This window comes from Hypanus sabinus, chromosome 21, assembly GCF_030144855.1.
Source record: "Hypanus sabinus isolate sHypSab1 chromosome 21, sHypSab1.hap1, whole genome shotgun sequence".
Taxonomy (NCBI): Eukaryota; Metazoa; Chordata; class Chondrichthyes; order Myliobatiformes; family Dasyatidae; genus Hypanus; species Hypanus sabinus.
This window is the reverse complement of record NC_082726.1, coordinates 17,649,320-17,664,651: the sequence shown is the minus strand read 5'-3', so window position 1 is coordinate 17,664,651 and position 15,332 is coordinate 17,649,320. Positions and strand designations below refer to the sequence as shown.

The 15,332-nt window shown below is 45.8% G+C and overlaps 1 protein-coding gene across 7 annotated transcripts in view; it reads right to left on the bottom strand.

Annotated features, from left to right (window-relative positions):
* ptpn9a (protein tyrosine phosphatase non-receptor type 9a) overlaps nt 1-15,332 on the bottom strand; it is a 248,321-nt gene that overhangs the window by 11,814 nt on the left and 221,175 nt on the right. The gene's annotated exons all lie outside the window — the stretch shown is intronic.

Below are 15,332 nucleotides of genomic sequence, written 5' to 3'. Positions count from 1 at the left end.
TAATAAATACTGTTAAAAATAGTACCATCAGACTTCAATGGACCTCTCTATCTTTGCTGGTAAGTGACCCAGTTATGGGGTTCGTAACAAGTTCAACATTGAACTCGGGCAAATTAACATCTAGATTGTGCTTCTAATCTACATCTAACCTTATTCTAAGGAGAGATGAACCACAATAAGTCTTATCCCTTCTGTATAGTCTTTGATGCACTTGGGGGGAATTGTAGACAGTTTTTGGTTTCTGTGCTAAAAGAAAGTTACACATGTCCAGCACAAGCTCACTTGGTTGGTTTATATGTAAAGGGGGTTTCTTTTTTTCCTTTGTTACTGTTGGGAAAGGGTTTCCTTTTGTTAACTAGCAGGAATGCTAATTTACTGATAACGAGAATGGTATTCCTTTGTAAACCAAATGGGGATTAATGTTCTTTCTTCTGAGTCTGTAAGCTTTTGTTGACGGGCTTTTGGGCAGATCGGCACGAGGGGGTCGAGAGAGAGGACGCAATGCTCTAAGCTGGGTGAGGATCGGACCCCAAAGGGGGGGTCTGAGGCCGGGAGATTCTCCGAGGAGGGGGGGGGGGATTAAGCTAGATGTGCTTGGTTGACCACTCGGAGGGTCCTGAGCTGCGAGTTGAGGAGTTCGGAGGGGATCGAATGGTGGCCAGAAGACTTCAGAAATTGAGCTCCAACGGTTGTGCATGAAGTGCTTTGGACTTTGATAAGTTTGGCGCCTTTTCTTTAATTTTCTCTTCATATATACTGTATCGTTATTAATCACTTAGTTATAGTAACCTTTATAAATTGTACTCATTTAATCGCATATGGTGTACTGTCTGTTTTTGGGCGAGGTGGGGACATCACACAGCATCCACACCAGCCGATTACCCAGTTTGGCGGGGCCGAAGGCTGCTCCCCCTAGACGAGAACGAGCTGAGCGAGCCTGAGGCGACCCAGGGAGTTACATTGTGGGGTGCTCGTCCGGGGCTGATTTCTGTGGAAGCTGTGTGATCACCCTCTTTAAATCGTGTCTGTGGCGAAGAGCTGGTGTGCCTTTGTGGGTGTGCGATTGCTGGTTATCGCTGTGTGTGTTTTGGGTGGGGTGGTTGCTGTTGGCTGACGAAATGGTGGTGCGACCATGGGTTGTCCGTACTGTTTGGAGATTGAGGAGTGACAGGTTGGGATGTTTCAGCAGTGGTGGGCTCCGCCCGGTTGTTGGAATAATGTCCAGCCCTAAAGGGGCGGAGGCGTGGGCGGAGCGGACCCCTCAGTTGTTCGGTGAGTGGCAGTGCTTGGCTGAGGAAAAGCGACAGGGGCGGGTTGAAAGTTTGAGTAGGCAGGCTGGTGACTTTGTTAGAACTGTCAGGCGCAATTACCTCGAAGTAACCGCTGCCAGTTCTGGGAAAGTGTGGGAAAATGCGTGTGGTTCGACTGGAAGTCAAATGCCGCAGCTGGGGGGCTTATTATATCTGTGGCAGGAGATTGGTGGGAAGTTCTTAGGGTATCCCTTTTTGCCTAGGGGGGCAGATAAATTGCTTGTGGTGCCAAGGGGATCTGTCAAGGGGATCAGTTGTTCCGTTGATTCGAGAGGTGTCGGGAAACTTAGAGGAGGCTCAGTGGGGGAACGGCTTGGGGTCTCTGGGGGAGCACGTTCCCAGCAATGTACCACGGAACTCCCGAAAGGAACAGACCCTATTCCTGAAGGCTTAGAGGGGCCATGCGCACAGGTGTTGTTACGGATGGATGGAAGTCAAGTTAAAGCCATCCTCGGCACCGGGGCACCGGTTAAGTTGCTGTACAGTTTGTTTCATAACCGTTATTGGAAGCATTTACCCTTGACGACATTGAGAACACTGGAGATTCGGGGTACCAGTGCCGGTGATTATCCAGACAACGGTTGTTGGTCAGGGAAAATGGAGTTCTTAGAGGCAAATGTGGAGGAGACTGAGGTTCATGAATCGTTAATGCTGATGTGTCCGGACCCTGTTGAGACGGGCAGCATTTCTGATATAGAGAGAACCAAAATCCTGCTGGTACGCTTGGGAGCCTGCCCGGAGGAGGCGGGTGAGCGCTGTTTGGAGGCATTGTCGATGCACCCAGGGTTTCGAGCTGCTTGTGCGGACGTGTGTCGCAGCATTGGGCTGATACCGAATTCAAACAAGAGCCAGTGGTGGTACGGCCTGGGGGAAGTATCTGAGGGTGAGATCCTCTTCGTGGACGCTGCGAAATACCACAAGGGAGGGGAGTTGACTGCTGAAGACACCTCGGAGAGAGAGAGGTTGCGGCGACTGGCCCCTACAGCCGTGGAAGATGTAGGCAGCGTGTGTATGGATTATATTGCATTGAAGAGGTGCACTGTCAGTGACCAGAATATGGCCCTGAGGGCCAGAGAGGCGATGGCTTGTCTGAGTGGTGTGAAGTGATTTAAGGTGCTGGATCTGAGGAGTGGATGTTGCCAGATCCCGATGAGTGGGGCCAACAAGGAGAAGACGGCCGTTATAAATTCCCTAGGAGTCTTCGGGTCCGAAAAGATGTCACAGGGCATATCTGGAGCCCTTGCCACCTTCCTGCGGGGCAGGTGGAAGACCATAGGGGATGTGGAGGCGTTTGGAGTTTTGGTGTATGTGGATGATCTCTTGGTATTTGGATTTGCCTCAGGAGAATATGAAGTGAGGTTGTTGCAGGAGCAGCTGAGAACTACCGAGTTAAAGTGTTTTCGGGACACGTGCCAGGGCTGGCGAAGGTCGCAGCTCGTGAGAGACTGTCTCTACGGAATCAAGTTTGAAATGAAGACGGAGAGACTGGAGAAAGTGATCTGGAACCATTCGGAAGACTTACAAGTTGGAGAGAATGAAGAAAGTTGTCTGACTGAGGGTAATAGCAAACTGAGAACCCGGAGAGGGGAGTTTGCAGAGGTGAAGAAATTACAGACGAATCTCAGAAGAGAGAAGCGGAAGCTTGAAGGGAACCTGAAGATGACCATCGACAGTTCAAATGAAGTGCAAAACCTGAAAGTTGATCTGGAAGAAGTCATGAGGAAGAAAAAGCTGGAGAGAAGTGCAGTGAATACTGAACAGGAGGCTGAAGAGACTGCGGGAGCAGTGCAGGCCACGTGTTTCCGTTTGGAGAATATCACACAGCAGCTACCGATCACAGGAATGAGGAAGAATACAGATTCGATGGATGATGTGCTGGATGTGTGGTACATGCTGCCTTTTGCTGACTTTCCCTCGATTGAGGAAGAGACCTTTGGCCCTTCTCCCATTGAGTCAGGTGTAGCGGGGAGGGTTAGCTGTGTGCAGTGTGGGGCATGAGTGAGAGGTTGAGAGAGGAGTTGGTAGTGGGCCCAAGGTATCCCCAGTTGTGTCCGAGCCTGAAGGGTTTAGGTGAGGGGGTACGGAGGCCTCAGAAGGGTTAGGGAACTCCCAGATAGTTGGCCTAAGTAGTGCCTGAGGAACAGGGCGTGAGGGTTACTGTGTGGGGAGGAGATGTCACTGTTTGTGCTTGGGTTACGGTGTGTTGGCAGGAAAGGTGGCGAGTTATTTAGTAGTCATGAGGGCATGACTTTTATTTGGTGGAGGAAGTGTGTAAAGGGGGTTTCTTTTTTTTCTTTGTTACTGTTGGGAAAGGGTTTCCTTTTGTTAACTAGCAGGAATGCTAATTTACTGATAACGAGAATGGTATTCCTTTGTAAACCAAATGGGGATTAATGTTCTTTCTTCTGAGTCTGTAAGCTTTTGTTGACGGGCTTTTGGGCAGATCGGCGCGAGGGGGTCGAGAGAGAGGACGCAATGCTCTAAACTGGGCGAGGATTGGACCCCAAAGGGGGGTCCGAGGCCGGGAGATTCTCCAAGGGGGGGGGGGGATTAAGCTAGATGTGCTTGGTTGACCACTCGGAGGGTCCTGAGCTGTTTGGAGAGTCGAGGAGTTCGGAGGGTCCTGAGCTGCGAGTCGAGGAGTTAGGAGGGGATCGAATAGTGGCCAGAAGACTTCAGTAATTGAGCTCCAACGGTTGTGCACGAAGTGGTTTGGACTTTGATAAGTTTGGCGCCTTTTCTTTAATTTTCTCTTCATATATACTGTATCGTTATTAATCACTTAGTTATAGTAACCTTTATAAATTGTACTCATTTAATCGCATATGGTGTACTGTCTGTTTTTGGGCGAGGTGGGGACATCACACAGCATCCACACCAGCTGATTACCCAGTTTGGCAGGGCCGAAGGCTGCTCCCCCTAGACGAGAACGAGCTGAGCGAGCCTGAGGCGACCCAGGGAGTTACATATAAAAGCCAGAAAGTTACAGTTTGCCCGCTAATTAGAATGCTCCATTAAGTTCTAGGCAATGCACTAGAAAGGACACGAGAGCTTTAGGAAACATTTAGTAAAGATTTATTAGCATAACACCACAAACGAAGCAGTATGTGCATGGCTGGAGAAGCTGATTTGTTCTTAGATGGCCGACAAGAGGTTAGAGGGGTATAAATGGGGCAATTGTAAGCAGGCATTTTTCACTGAGGTTGGGTGAAACTAGAACTAGAGGTCATAGGTTAAGGGGCAAAGGTGAAATATTTAAGGGGAACCTGAAGAGGGACTTCTTCACTCAGAGGTTGATGTGAGTGTGGAATGAGCTGCCAGCAGAAGTGGTGGATGTGGGTTCAATTTCAATATTTAAAAGAAGTCTGGATAAGTCCATGGATGTAAGGGGTATGGAAGGCTACAGTCTAGGTGTGGGTCAATGGGACTAGGCAGAATAACAGTTTGGCATGAACTAAATGGGCTGAAGAGCCTGCTTCTGTGCTATAGTGCTCTGTGACTGAAGTTATGAAGAGATTGGATGAAGAGAGCAAAACTGCTTTCAGTGAGAAAGGGTTAATAAATCAGAGGACAGCAAAATACAAGGAGGAAAATTGGATTTTAAGGATGCAGGGCTTAGAATGCACTGTCTGATGGGTTACTGGATTTGATTCAATAACCAAAAAGAAATGAAGAAATAACACACAAACTACTGTGGGTTTGGGACAAGTCAGGGGAGTGTGGCTAACAGGATCTCTACACTGGGTTAAAGAGCCAAATGGCCTATTTCAGTGCTGTACTATGTTACTTTGGTGTCCCTGTCGACTACACCTGTGAGAGGTGCAGCTGCAGTTCCTTATAGACCGACGTAGCGACCTAGAGCAAGATGACCACAGATCAGTCAGCAGACTGACAGGGTGTCAGTCACACCAGAGTTGCAGGATACAGGAAAGTGGGTGACCATCAGGAGAGGAAAAGGGAATTAGCAGTTAGTACAGGGTACTCAGGTAGCCCTTTCTCTCATTAACAAGTATCTGATGTACGTATGGGTCTGACATGAGGAAGGAACTGTGAAAGGCTTATGAACTAGCAGAGGTCACTGCTACCAAGCAGAATCAAGCAAACAAGAGGAGATATGAACAAAAGATTAGGTTTAATAAGGAATTTGGTGCAGGCAGGGAAGCATAAGTTGGCTGATCGCTGGGTGGCTACTGTGGAGAATCAGGTGCCAGATGTGCCAATTTTCCGGGTGAAGCCAGAAGACAGAAATGGGCTGTCAAATTCTCCATCAGAATGACCTTTTACCCCTAGGGCAGGAGGTAGGTGTTGACTCAGAGCCTGACGTGGACCCTACACCTAGTAGGAGGACTTTGCACTGAAGTGGGAGAACAGAAAGGGATCCAACCACTGAATTGTGTAGGGACTCAGAGGATGAGGACATGGGGTGTGGTATACATTACTTTAAACAAACTCCCCAATAATTGATGAAGAGATTCCTAAACCTCCCCACGCTGACTCAAAGGTAGCAGGCAGAGCCAGGCAAACTCGAAGCTAGACCACAAAGGGAAGCAGGGCTCCAATATAACTAGAGATGCAGCTGAGTGACAGGGGGACACGATTTGCTGGAAAGCATGAGTAATGGACAGGGGGAGGCATCTCCAAGTAGGCAGGAAAGATCCCACAAAATGCTGGAGGCTGAAGATGGGATAAGGAGGTCTCAGAGGCAGGGAACCCCCAGATTAGCTGGCCAATGATGCACTAGGGGAACAGAGTGTTGTGTCCACAAAGTGATATGTCACTACCATTTACAAATGGATTTGAGGTCCTGGTTAAGATTTTTACTTCTAGTGCTATTTAATAGGGCATTTCATTTAATAGTTTTCTGTTGAAGTAGTGTGTTCTGCTGGTGGTGTTTGGCCTACCGTTAAAGATAAGGGATTGTGATGTTCAGTTTAGGAATGTCGGATCAGCTAAATCAGATGGTGGAATTGGGAGAAGGTTCATGAGAAAGTGGGGTGGAGAGGTATTTTTCAGTAGGAGTTGGAGAATTCGATCGAACAGAATGCACAATTCAATGGAGTCCAAGATGGAAAGTTCTATCGGTAATTGATGAATAGGAGTTGGCGCTGTGAGTACATGGACACCTCCAGCTTTTGGAAGATCTGAGCACATTTGACTGTTTTAATTATCGTGGGCCCTTTTTTTCTTTCTTCTTTACTAACCGTTTGATTAAGTGACATTCATAAATACACCTTTCTTATAACTGTGTGTAGTGTACGACTTGGTAATTCTTGCCAATGGGTAATCACAAGTGGGCAGCATTTATACAGTATTCACTCAGATGGGGTGCAGGTAGTTGAAACATCTTGGTTCTCTTGGACTGGTGGGAGCCAAGTCATAGTGACCCGAGATGTATGGAGTTTGAGAAAGGTGGTTTTCTCACCACTGAGTCCATCGGCTTGTGAGTGGAGGGCTAACCAGCCGTGTTTCGAAAGGTGCACAGTAAAAAGGGGTTTCACTCGTCAGGAGGGCACAACCTACCAGGGGTGAGCCACAGTGGTCAGCACTGAGTCTAGCTCTGTGGCTCAGAAGGGAAGCAGGGAAAAGAGGAGAATGATAGTGAATTTTTTGGTCAGGGAAAAGATGGGAAATCCTGTGGATGAAAACGAGACTTCTGTAATGGTATGTTTAATGCTAGACGCCAGGGTCAGCGATGTCTCCGATCAAGTGCACAGCGTAATTAAGGGGGATGGTGAGCATCCAGAAGTTGTGGCTTGTGCCATGTGCCAGTGAGGGTAAGAATAGGATGGACTGACAAATGAATGTGTGGATGAAGTGTTGGTGCAGGGTCCAGGGTTTCAGATTTGTAGGCGACTGGGATCTCATCTGGAAAAGGTGTGACCTCCACAAAAGTTATACCTGACCTCGAAAGGGACCAATGTCCTCATGGGTAGGTTTGCAAACTAGGTTGGCAGAGGGTGGGAATCAGAGATGACGGAACAGTTGGTGCAAAGTCAATGCAATGAGTAGTGAGATTGTGACAATGATGATGAACAGGCAATGGATAAGCATAAATCCAGTCAGTAGAATGGGTGGAAAGATGGCACTTTGTAGGAATATAAAAGTGGATAAATCTCCAGATCCTGACAGGATATTCACTAGAACCTTGAGGGAGGTGAGTGTAGAAATAGCAGGGGCTCTGACAGAAATATTTCAAATATCAATAGAAACAGGGATGGTGCCAGAGGATTGGTGTATCACTCATGTGGTTCCATTGTTTAAAAAGGGTTCTAACAGTAAACCTAGCATTTATAGGCCTGTCACTTTGACGTCAGTGGTGGGTAAATTAATGGAAAGTAATGGAAAGAGATGGTATATATAATTATCTGGATAGACAGGGTCTGATTAGGAACAGTCAACATGGATTTGTGCGTGGAAGGTCATGTTTGACAAATCTTTTTGAATTTTTTGAAGAGGTTACGAGGAAAGTTGATGAGGGTAAAGCAGTGGATGTTGTCTATATGGACTTCAGTAAGGCCTTTGACAAGGTTCCGCACGGAAGGTTAGTTAGGAAGGTTCAATGGTTAGGTATTAATATTGAAGTAATAAAATGGATTCCTCAGTGGCTGGATGGGAGATGCCAGAGAGTAGTGGTGGAGGTTGGAGGCCGGTGACTAGTGGTGTGCCTCAGGGATCTGTACTGGGTCCAATGTTGTTTGTCATATCCAGTAATGATTCGGATGATGGGGTGGTAAATTAGATTAGTAAGTATGCAGATGATACTAAGATAGGTGGCGTTGTGGATAATGAAGTAGGTTTTCAAAGCTTGAAGAGAGATTTAGGCCAGTTAGAAGAGTGGGCTGAACGATGACAGATCGAGTTTAATGCTGATAAGTGTGAGGTGCTACATTTTGGTAGGAATAATCCAAATAGGACATACATGGTAAATGGTAGGGCATTGAAGAATGCAGTAGAACAGAGTGATCTAGGAATAATGGTGCATAGTTCCCTGAAGGTGGAATCTCATGTGGATAGGGTGGTGAAGAAAGCTTTTGGCATGCTGGCCTTTATAAATCAGAGCATTGAGTATAGGAGTTGGGATGTAATGTTAAAATTATACAAGGCATTGGTAAGGCCGAATTTGGAGCATTATGTACAGTTCTGGTCACCAAATTATAGGAAAGATGTCAACAAAATAGAGAGAGTACAGAGAAGATTTACTAGAATGTTACCTGGGTTCCAGCACCTAAGTTACAGGGAAAGGTTGAACAAGTTAGGTCTTTATTCTTTGGAGCGCAGAAGGTTGAGGGGGGACTTGATAGAGGTATTTAAAATTATGAGGGGGATAGATAGAGTTGACGTGGATAGGCTTTCTCCATTGAGAGTAGGGGAGATTCAAACAAGAGGACATGAGTTGAGACTGAGGGGGCAAAAGTTTAAGAATAACATGAGGGGGAATTTGTTTACCCAGAGAGTGGTAGCTGTGTGGAATGAGCTTCCAGTAGAAGTGGTAGAGGCAGGTTCAGTATTGTCATTTAAAGCAAAATTAGATAGGTATATGGACAGGAAAGGAATGGAAGGTTATGGGCTGAGTGTGGGTCAGTGGGATTAGGTGAGAGTAAGCGTTCTGCACGGACTAGAAGGGCCAAGATGGCCTGTTTCCTTGCTGTAATTGCTATATGGTTATATGTTTAATACAAAAAGTATTAAGAACAAGTGTGATGAACTTAGAGCATGGATCAGCACGTGGAATTAATGAGGTTATTGCCATTACTGAAAATGGGCTGTCACAGGGGCAAGACTGACTGCTGGATGTTCCAGGGTTTAGATGTTTTAAAAGGGACTGAGGGGAGGTAAAAGAGGTGGGGAAGTGGCATTGCTGATCAGCAATAGCATCACAGCTACAGAAAGGGAAGACGTCACGGAGGCATTGTCTACTGTGTCAGTGTGGGTGGAAGTCAGAAAAAGAACATGGCTCAATTATCATCCCCCTCAATCCCATTCTCCTGCCTTCTCCCCTTAACCTCTGATGCCCTTATTAATCAAGAACCTATCAACCTCTGTTTTAAATATACACAATGACCTGCCTCCACAGCTATCTGTGTCAATTAGTTCCACAGATTCACCACCCTTTAGCTAAAGAAATTCTTCATCTTTGTTCTAAATGGATGACCTTGATTCTGAGGCTGTGCCCTCTTGTCCTAGACTTCCCATTACAGGAAACATCTTCTCCACATCCACTCTATTTACACCTTTCAACATTATGTAAGTTTCAATGAGGTCCCCTATCATTCATCTGAACTCCAGTGAGTACAGGCCCAGAGCCATCTTATGCTTCTCGTATGTCAACTCTTTCATTCCCAGGATAATTCTCATGAATCTCCTCTGGATTCTCTCCAATGCCAGCACATTACTTCTTAGATAAGGGCTCAAAACTGCTCACAATACTTCAAGTGCAGTTTGATCAATGCCTCATTAAGCCTCAGCATCACATTCACCACACACAAATTTCTGGAGAAACTCAGCAGATTAGGCAGCAACTATGGAAAAGAATAAACAGTCGACGTTTTGGGTTGAGACCCTTCTTCAGGACTGAGAAGGAAGGGAGGAGATGCCAGAATTAAATGGGTGAGGGGAGGGGAAAGAGGCTGACTGGAAAGTAATAAGTAGGAAAGGTCAAAGGCTGGAGAAGAAAGAACCTGATAGGAGAGTGGACAGGAGAAGGAGGAGGGGGCCAGGGAGAATGGGGGGGGGGCAACATCACATCCTTGTTTCATATTCTAGTACTCTCAAAATGAATACTCACATTGCAGTTGCCTTCCCTAGAACCAACTCAACCTGCAAGTAAACCTTCAGGGAAGCTCAAGTCTCTTTGCACCTCTGATTTCTGAATTTGCTCCCTATTTAGAAAATAATCTATGCCTTTATTCCTTCCACCAAAATGCATGACCAGACACCTCCCTACACTTTATTCCATCTGCCTCTTCTTTGCCCAATGTCCCAATCTAAGTTCCTCTGCAGAGTCCCTGCTTCCTCAACACGACCTTCCCCTCCACCTCTCTTTGTATCATCCACAAACTTGGCCACAAAGCTCCATTATCCAAATTGTTGATACACAATGTGAAAAAAAGTGGTCCCAAAAACAGCCCCTGCAAAACACTAGTCACCAGCAGCCAACCAAAAAAGGCCCTCTTTATCCCACTCTGTGCCTCTTGCCAGCCAATCTTCTATTCATGCTAGTATCTTTCCCGTAACACCATGGGCTCTTATCTTGTTAATCAGCATCACGTGTGGCACTTTGTCAAAGGCTTTCTGAAAATCAAAGTAAACAAAATCCACTGGCTCTCCTTTCTCTATCCAGCCTGTTACTTCCTCAAAGAATTCCAACAGATTTGTCAGGCAAGATTTTCTCTTAAGGGGACCATACTGATTTTGGCTTATTTTTATCATGTGCCTCCATTTACCCTGAAACCTCATCCTTAATAATAAACTCCAACATCTTCCCAACCACTGATGTCAGGCTAATTTGGCCTATGATTTCCTGTCTTCTGCCTCCCTTCCTTTTTAAGGAGTGGAGTAGTATTTGCAATTTTCCAGTCCTTAAGAACCAGTCCAGAATCCAGTGACTTTAGAAAGATCATCACTAGCCCTTTACAATCTCGTCAGCTACCTCTTTCAGAATGCTAGGGTATAGTCCATCTGGTCCAGGTGACTTATCTATCTTAGAAAATATAAATTTTCATCACCTTACAGGCCCTTCAGCCCACAATATTGAGCCGACCATATAACCTACTCTAAAAACTGCCTAGAATTTCCCTGTTGCATAGCCCTCTATTTTACTAAGCTCCATGTATCTATCTAAGAGTCTCTTAAAATACCCTACTGTATTTTCCTCCCTCACTATCACTGGCAGTGCATTCCATGCACTCTCTCTGTGTGAATAACTTACCTCTGGCATCCCCTTTGTACCTACTTCCATGCACCTTAAAACAATGTACTCTCATGTTACCCATTTCAGCCCTGGGAAAAAGCCTCTGGCTATCCACACGATCAATGCCTCCCATCATCTTATACACCTCTATCAGGTTATCTATCATCCTCCGTCTCTCCAAGGAGAAAAGGGCAAGTTCATTCAACCTATTCTCATAAGGCATGCTCCCCAATCCAGGCAACATCCTTGTAAATCTCCTCTGCACTCTCTCTCTATAGTATCCACATGCAGTAAAGTGACCTGTACTGAACACAGTACTCCAAGTGGGGTCTAACTAAGGTTTTATATTACTGCATGGGTTTTTAACTCAATCCCATATTGATGAAGGCCATCACACCATACATTTTCTTAACACTGTCAGCCTGCGCAGCAGCTTTGAGTGTCCTATGGATGCAGACCCCAAGATCTCATTGATCCTCCACACTGCCAAGACTCTTACCATTATTATTGTATTCTGTTTTCAAATTTGACCTACTGAAATGAACCACTTCACACCTCCCTGGGTTGAACTCCATCTGCCACATATCAGCCCAGTTCTGCATCCTATCCATGTCCTGCTGTAACCTCTAACAACTTTCCAGACTATCCACAACACCCCCAACGTTTGTGTCATCAGGGAACTTACTAACTCACCATTCTACTTCCTCATCCAGGTCATTTATAAAAATCACAAAGAGGAGCGTTCCCTGAACAGATCCCTGCAGAACACCACTGGTTACTGTCTTCCATGCAGAATATGAACCATCTACAACCACTCTTTGCCTTCTGTGGGTAAGCCAGCTCTGGATCCACAAAGAAAGGTCTCCTTGGATCCCATGCCTCCTTACTTTCTGAATGAGCATCACATGGGGAACCTTATCAAATGCCTTACTGAAATCCATATACACTACATCCACTACTCTACCTTCATCAATGTGTTTTGTTACATCCTCAAATAATTCAATCAGGCTTATAAGACATAACCTGCCCTTGACAAGGCCATGCTGACTATCCCTAATCAGATTATGCCTCTCCAAATGCTCATAAGTCCTGCCTCTCAGCATCTTCTCCAACAACTTGCCCACTACTGAAGTAAGTCTCACTGGTCTATAATTTCCTTGGTTATCTCTACTTGCTTTCTTTAACAAGGGAACAACATTTGCAACCCTCCAATCCCTACTGATGATGCAAAAATCATCTCCAAAGGCTCAACAATCTCCTCCCTCACTTCCCACAGCAACCTGGGGTACATCTCGCCTGGTCCTGGTATTTAACTTAATACCTTTCAAAAGCTCCCGCACATTCTCTTTCTTAATGTCTATGCGTTCAAGCATTTCAGTCCACTGTAAGTCATTCACACAGTTGCCAAGGTCCTTTTCATTGGCGAATACTGATGCAAAGTATTCATTAAGTATCTTCGCTATCTCCTGTGGCTGCATGCACGTGTTTCCACTACTGCTCCTGATTGGTCCTATCCTCACAGGGCTCATCCTCCTACTCTTCACATTCTTGTAGAATGCTTTGGGGTTTTCCTTATTCCTGCTTGCCAAGGCCTTCTCATGGCCCCTTCTAGCTCCTTCCTGACACCCTTGTAATTTTCTAGAGCTCTAACAGTACCTAGTTTCTTGAACTTTTTTCTTTTTTACTGAATTTCATGGTGAACATCCTTCGTTCAACCATGGTTCTTTAACCCTACCACATCCTTTCCCTGCCTCAATGGAACATACCTATGCAGAACTCCATGCAAATGTTTCCTGAACATTTGCCACATTTCTGCCATGCATTTCCCTGAGAACATCTGCTCCCAATTTACGTTCCCAAGTTCCTGCCTAATAGTATATTTCCCCCATCCCAACTAAATGCTTTCCCAAATTGTTAGCTCCTATCCCTCTCCAGCTGTATGGCAAAGGAGATAATAGACAATAGGTGCAGGAGTAGGCCATTCGGCCCTTCTAGCCAGCACCGCCATTCACTGTGATCATAGCTGATCATACACAATCAGTACCCCATTCCTGCCCTCTCCCCATATCCCTTGACCCCGCTATCTATAAGAGCACTACCTAACTCTCCCTTGAAAGCATCCAGAGACTTGGCCTCCACTGCCTTCTGGGGCAGAGCATTCCACATATCAACCACTCTCTGGGTGAAAAAGTTTTTCCGCATCTCAGTTCTAAATGGCCTACCCCTTATTCTTAAACTGTGGCCTCTAGTTCTGGACTCACCCATCAGCGGGTTCATGCTTCCTGCCTCCAGCGTGTCCAATCCCTTAATAATCTTATATGTCTCAATCAGATCCCCTCTCATCCTTCTAAATTCCAGCGTATACAAGCCCAGTCGCTCCAATCTTTCAACATATGACAGTCCTGCCATTCCAGGAATTAACCTTGTGAACCTACACTGCACTCCCTCAATAGCAAGAATGTCCTTCCTCAAATTTGGAGACCAAAACTGCACACAATACTCCAGGTGGGGTCTCACCAGGGCCCTGTACAGCTGCAGAAGGACCTCATTACTCCTATACTAAATTCCTCTTGTTATAAAGGCCAGCATGCCATTAGCTTTCTTCACTGCCTGCTGTACCTGCATGCTTGATTTCATTGACTGATGTAAAAGAACACCTAGATCTCGTTGTGCTTCCCCTTTTCCTAACTTGACTCCATTTAGATAGTAATCTGCCTTCCTGTTCTTGTCACCAAAGTGGATAACCTCACATTTATCCACATTAAACTGCATCTGCCATACATTTGCCCACTCACCTAACCTGTCCAAGTCACCCTGCATTCTCATAACATCTTCCTGACATTTCACACTGCCACCCAGCTTTGTGTCATCAGCTAATTTGCTAATGTTACTTTTAATCCCTTCATCTAAATCATTAATGTATATTGTAAACAGCTGCGGTCCCAGCACCGAACCTTGTGGTACCCCACTGGTCACAGCCTGCCATTCCGAAAGGGACCCGTTAATCACTACTCTTTGTTTCCTGTCAGCCAGCCAATTTTCAGTCCATGTCAGTACTCTGCCCCCAATACCATGTGCCCTAATTTTGCCCGCCAATCTCCTATGTGGGACTTTATCAAAAGATTTCTGGAAGTCCAGGTACACTACATCCACTGGCTCTCCCTTGTCCATTTTCGTAGTTACATCCTCAAAAAACTCCAGAAGATTAGTCAAGCATGAGATAAGAGTTATGATCACTACCTCCAAAATGGTCTCCCACCGAGAGATCTAACACTTGACCAGGTTCATTTCCCAATACTAGATCAAATACAACCTCTCCTCTAGTTGGCTTATCTACAGATTGCATCAGGAAACCTTCCTGAACACACCTAACAAACTCCACTCCATCTAAACCCCTTGCTCAAAGGAAATGCCAGTCAATATTAGGAAAGTTAAAATCACCCATCACAGTAACCCTATTATTATTGCATCAGTCCAGAATCTGCCTCCCCATCTGCTCCTCGATGTTTCTGTTACTATTGGGGGTCTATGAAAAACACCCCGTAGAGTTATTGACACCTTCCTGTTTCTGACTTCCACCCACAATGACTCAGTAGACAATCCCCCCATGACTTCTTCCTTTTCTGCAGCCGTGACACTATCCCTAATTGACAATGCCACTCCCTCACCTCTTTTACCTCCCTCCCTGCTCTTTTTGAAACATCTAAAGCCCGGCACACTCAGCAGCCATTCCTGTCCCTGTGACATCCAAGTCTCTGTAATGGCCACAACGTCATAGTTCCACGTACTGATCCACACTCTAAGTTCATCCATCTTGTTTAAGACACTCCTTGCATTAAAATAGACACATGTGAAACCACCTGGCTGAGTACATCTGCGTACGTACTCGAGGCCTTCCAGCTTCCCAAGCACCCTCTCCTTAGTAATCACAACTACACACACTGCTGCCCCTGGCATTCTCTAATTTGGGAGAGTGCTTCTGGGTAGGTGTGCCACACTGAGATGGGGACAGCACAGTACAGGAAAGGAACCAGGGGTGACAAAAACGATGAAGAGCAGGAAGAAAGCATAAGGAAACAAAAATCAAGCAGTGCTCTTGAGAATTAAGGTGA